The 5902-nt window shown below is 39.2% G+C and overlaps 1 protein-coding gene across 1 annotated transcript in view; it reads right to left on the bottom strand.

Moving 5' to 3' along the window:
* The window catches only part of LOC119412169 (contactin-4), a 178078-nt gene that overhangs the window by 136517 nt on the left and 35659 nt on the right, over positions 1-5902 (bottom strand). The gene's annotated exons all lie outside the window — the stretch shown is intronic.

Below are 5902 nucleotides of genomic sequence, written 5' to 3'. Positions count from 1 at the left end.
TTCAAACCATTTTTAAATGTTGAAGTGAACTACTCATTTAAATCAACGGTGAAACAGTATTAGTGATTTTTATCCTCTTTCAAAGTAGAAATCAGGTTAATGATGCATTGTCTGATTTTCTGTCTTCAATGAGCAAAGTGTAAGTTGGTCAAAGGTCAAGTTTCGGTCAACTGCAAGTTTACTGAAAAGAAATGTCATGTTTAACTTTTACAGAAAGATACTAGAGAACTGACTCCACGAAGTCTGGAATTTTCATAGCAATCTTCTGTCTGTTCTTAAACAATCTTAATCTTTTTCCTTGACTTTTAATAACCTCTTACATCACAAAAACACACCTCTGTCTGGTCATCGACCAATCAGAAAGTTCTCAAATGAACCGGAAGTGACCTTTTTTAAAAGGTGCAACACTTCCTAGTTCACAGTAGTTCTGAAACTCAGAGTGCGGAGAAAGTTCTGAGAAGTTCTGAGGAGTTCAGGAGAACGCTGAGAGAATGCTGGAATGCAGCATGCTCAGGACATCTGCAACTAAGCTGGACGAGAGAAGTTCAGAGGAACTATTGAAGTCTGTTCTGGATGACCTCACGACTCCGAACGGTTCCCTACTATCCTTACGGAGACACTGAAAAGTGGCTTGAAGTGGAACTTTACGCCGGAACTGACATATCTTCAGAAAGGTAAAAAGTCGATCTTCAACCGCAAAGTGTACCGAGGAAAGCTGGGCCCAGAAGGAGCGTGTTGTTCTGGTTATAACAGACAAATTCCCTCACCCATCTCTCTCAACTTAAACTTCAATTTCCATCTTTAAACTCTTCTATCTGCTAGCAAATCATTCCAGATATTTCCAGAAATGTCTGTTGTGAAGCAAGGTTTTCAACCATCGCCGTATGGTTAATCAAATTGTACAGCTTGCTAAATTAGCCATGTTGTTATTTTTCAATTTGCCAAATTAATGTAAATGTGTGATGTTAAACTTTGATTCTATAAATAAATGACCGCATTCATTTTGATGGGTCAAAGAAAATTAACGTCTCACGATACATTTTATTAAATTCAATGCACGACATTATTCAGTCCAGAAAAAATGAATGAATCCATTTAATTTATGAATATATCACAGCATATGTTCATCTACAGATGTATGCTAGCTGAACAGAACACAGCAGTAGTCGCGTTTTTTTTTTTTTTTTTTTTTTTTGCCGGACGGTCGGTCTGTCACTCATTCCTACTGTATCTAACATCCGACTGGGATGTTTGTTATGACATAAAATTCATATCCCGGCGATATATAACAGTATGAGAAGCTATACGAAGTTACATGCTAACTACGGTCAGTTAGCTTCCCTCGAAGAAAACAGACTTTCACCATTTATGCAGTTTTCAACTCAAAAAAATGTAACAGAAAATATCGTTTTTTACTTACTTCCACAGATAAATTTTAGCTTGAGGAGATGACGCCCTGCACAGCTCTGACACTGCGGTGGAGAGGACCCAGGTAGACCGGCGGAGCTCCATCTAGCTCGCTCTGAATTTTGTCGTCAGCCAGCAAGCACAAAAAAAAACACCAGCACTTCAGCATTAGGCCACAGTGTTGTCATTATTGTTTTTAAATCTTTAAAATAAGTCCAGCTGCTACTCCGGTCCGAGAAATTGCAAATGGCGGATCGGTGTTTTGAAAAGTTTCTGAAAGATCCAGTGACTCCTCCCCCCTGACCAATCAGTGACCGACAGTGCGCTGACGTCACATCTGGACCAAACAAGAACCAGACCTGGGACCCCAGAGAAGTATGTCCCAAAAATCGTGCGGGTTCCACCGCTGAAAGCACCATGGAGACACTACGCAGTCGTCTCGAACTAGTTACATAGGAGCACCAAAAGGCCCTGTGGATAAGGGGCTTAAGAAAACTTGTTAATTATAGAAATAATTACAGTTTTTTGTATTTATTTGACCTTTAATTTACCAGTTGAATATTTGAGAACCAGTTGTCATTGATGAAACACAAACAAACATGGAAAGTAGAGAAAGAGTAAAGACATCAGCACATTGAAGTTTTAAGAGTTTTTTAATTTATCCGGATGATAAAAAGTGACATTCATCCAGTCTGTGCTGAATAAGCCTATTGTGTGTTTTGAACAGGTGGCAGGTGGATGGAAGAGATGTAGACACAGACTCAGATCCAAACTACAGCCTTGTAGAGGGGAACCTGCTGATCAATAACCCTCACTTCATCAATCACGGGGGAATGTATCAATGCATTGCGACCAATGCATTCGGAACCATCATCAGCAGGAAGGCAAAAGTCCAGTTTGCTTGTGAGTAGCTTCTTGAGCTGATTAGGCCTGTCATGATAACAAATTTTGCTTGGCGATTAATTGTCTCAGAAATTATTGTGATAAACGATAATATTGTTTGAAATTTGACAATAATTAGTAATTACTGTCAAATTTAAGAAGAAATGTTTGTTAATATGTTTTGCGTGTAGTACCTATTTTCGACCACCGGATGGCAGTATAAGACTGTTTGAATGGAATGATGGATAGTGAGGGAGCGAGCAGCGTGTCTCTTTAAGAAAAATGTGAGGGCGGCCCCTTGACGTGACATGGGCTGACATGGGCGGTTCTCAAAATGGCGGAGGCTCTGTGTGGTTTGAGCTCTTTAGCATAGCATTTGTCACACAAACCTTCATCCATCCATCCATTATCTTTTACCCTCTTCTCCATTTTGGGTCACGGGGTCGCCAGTGCCCATGTCCAGCAATCACTGTGCGAGGGGCGGGGTACACCCTAGACAGGTCACAAGTCCATCACAGGGCCACATAGAGACAAACAAGACAAACAACCATCCACTCTCTCACTCACACCTAGGATCAATTTAGAGTTACCAATCAACCTAATGTTAAAGACAGGAGCTTGCTGTGGGCCACCGGCCCCGGAAACCACCTCCAGCTCACGTCTTTTCCCCTGGCTCAAATCTCCCTCAGAATTGACAACTCTCATTATCAATAAATCAAGGAAATGTCAATTAAGTTTTATCAATTATATTTAAAAAAGGCAGGAAAAGGTTACATTTTTACAGCGCTGGTCTCTCTGGTCCATGACGCGTTCACAAACCCAGAAGGACCCCGATGTCCCGTGTCATTACTCATTTATATGGTCCTGGACTCCTCCTTCGCAGAAGTGGAGCTCAACTTGTCCATGTATGAGGGGGCGTGACTAAGTGTGATCTCAATGGATCTTATGTGGTTCTGATGTGTTAGGAAATAGATGGTGCTTCAAAAGCCTTTCATCATGATGTGGCAAGCAGATTAAACTTTGTTCTTTGACTGATATTGAAATCCCAGAGAGACTCTCTTAGAGCTGCTGGCCCAGTTTAACCCAGTCAGAACCGGGTCATATTTTCATTATAATCCCATCTCTGAGCAGATCAAAACCATAGGACCAGTCCAAAAATATCTTAACAACTCCCCATGGTCGAGGGACCCCAAAGGGGTTCCCTCGAATAAACTCTGAGTTCAATACCACCAGATAAGCAAGCAATTAATCACTTTCCTCTGGTTGAATGTACATTACTTCTTATATGTTGACGGGAGATGCCTACAGGCTATAGCGTGTGACCTGGCAGCCTCAGGTCAAATAAGATGCCAGAGCTGATGGCTAGCATAATCCCGTCTCTGAGCAGATCAAAACCATAGGACCAGTCCAAAAATATCTTAACACTAACATGCATGTTTTTGGTCTGTGGGAGGAAACCTGAGTACCCAGAGAAAACCCACGCATGCACAAAGAGAACATGCAAACTCCACCCAGAAAGGCCCCCGGACCGGGATTTGAACCAGGGACCTGCTCACTGAGAGGCAGCAGCTCTAACAGTTGCACCACCGTGCTATACAAAGCTTTTAATAAAAAAATCAGTAAACAAGTTCTCAGCTTCTTTTTGCAGAGAAAACCTTTTTCCACAAAAGCATGAGTTTCAACTGTGAATTTTGGAGCTTCGACATGACAGAGGTTTTTTTCCCGAGGTCGGCCTGTTGGCTTAGCTCGTAGCTTAGCTTCTCAGCTTAGCTGCTTTTAACAATCCAAAAATGTGATTTTGGACGGTTAAAATGGATTTTAAAGAGAAAAGAGAAAGGGAGGGGTCAGTGAAAGACACCGGAGTTGAGCCTTTTGTCATCCAGTGTCTTCAGTACAAAGAGACACAAAGAAACGATAAAGCCGATAAATGAAAATGAGGTCGATAATTTTCATTTATCATGCGATTACTTGATTTATTGTTTATTTCGACAGGCCTAGAGCTGATTTTTCATTTTTAAACACACAAACAAACCCTTTTCCTTCATCTACATTTATTACAAAGTCTTGTGGAACACAATCAAGCAAATTACATCAAACATGTTTAGAACTAAATAATTTTGTTTGCCAGTCCAACACTCAAAACTACAAATGTGATATTTAATGCAGCAGAGTTGAGTTTCAAAATTTAGGGTAATTATAAATGCTTGTGAAGCATCAACACCGCTACCTAAGAAAAACTTTGAGAGCTAATATGAATCCTTCATTCATGTTTTATATTGTCATTTTCATAACGACAACAACAACAACAAAAAAGAAGGTATTTTCAATGCCAGATCAATCACAATCTACAACTTCCTATTCTCACTCCCAACTCCTCGAGTACCGGTTCTCATTCAAAAGCCCACTGCGTCAGTTCTCAATGAAAAAGCAAAGTCTAATTTACAGCTTTGCAAAAATGTCTTACATTCTAGGTAACACCAGCTACAAGACAAAAATGTCATAGTGATGTATAAAACGTCAGCAAAGCTTTCTGCCATAAATGTACCTATTTGTGTGTTTTACTACCTAATTGTGATTTTTTTTTCCCCATTAGAAATTAGTTATTTTGATTAATAATAAAATAAAGCATGGCAGTCTCCACCAGTTCAACATTTTTCAACACAGACACTTTCTAAGTTACCATTCACACACTATGTTATTTTGTAAGAAAAAAAAAACAATATATATATATATATATACATATATAATAAAAAAATAAAATAAAAAAAAAACACTTTCCAAAGTACAGATTAAAAAAAATTGCCTTGGAGCTGTGTAGACAGGAACCAGAGCCCTTCAGAAGTGGTTCTGCGCATGCACACATATAGTATCCTCTAAACACAAACACATATGAAGCAATTTTCTTGGTCTGATTTACTTTATCCTGATCATGTCAGTGGCAAACTTTAAAGGGATAGTCTGATCTTCTAAAGTGATGTTCTGTCAAACAGTCATCAATAGTATCAGCCGTGACATCTGACATAAATCTTCCTCCAGGCTAGACTAATCGTTAGTTAGGACAAGGGGCTTTTCCGCAATGTTCTTTAATGATTATACTAAAACCATTATATCTTAAAAATATCATTCTGGTGTGACAGAATGCTGCAGTTGGTAATAATAAACCTCTACACTTTTGCACACCACCATTCACTGTTTTTGCAAACAAACATTACTAATTGAATGTATGTGTTCTGAATATCTACTGTGAGATACCTTGACGACATCACTGGTCATGACGATGATAGTTGGGTTGATGAATGTGTCAGTCCAGCAAATCATCATGTCTAGTCAGTCAATGGTTTACTCAATCTTTGGTAGTTTGATACATTCAGTAATATGTGGGCAACAATATAAATGGTGTCCAAAATCAGTTTCTGGAGACTCTTCAGCTTACCTAATAATGTTCATTGTATGCATTTTGACATGAAATTAATTAGGACATCCTTGCCACCTAATTAATGGCATGTCAAAATGCAGAATGAACAGTGTTAGGTAAGCTGAAGAGTCTACAGAAACTGATTTTAGACAACATTTATATTGTATGTCATGGCTATTTCAGCACATTTGTTAAAAT

Source organism: Nematolebias whitei, chromosome 7 (genome assembly GCF_014905685.2).
Source record: "Nematolebias whitei isolate Nwh7 chromosome 7, NemWhi1, whole genome shotgun sequence".
Lineage (NCBI taxonomy): Eukaryota > Metazoa > Chordata > Actinopteri > Cyprinodontiformes > Rivulidae > Nematolebias > Nematolebias whitei.
Note: the sequence above shows the minus strand (reverse complement) of the source record. Positions and strands in the feature narration are given on the sequence as shown.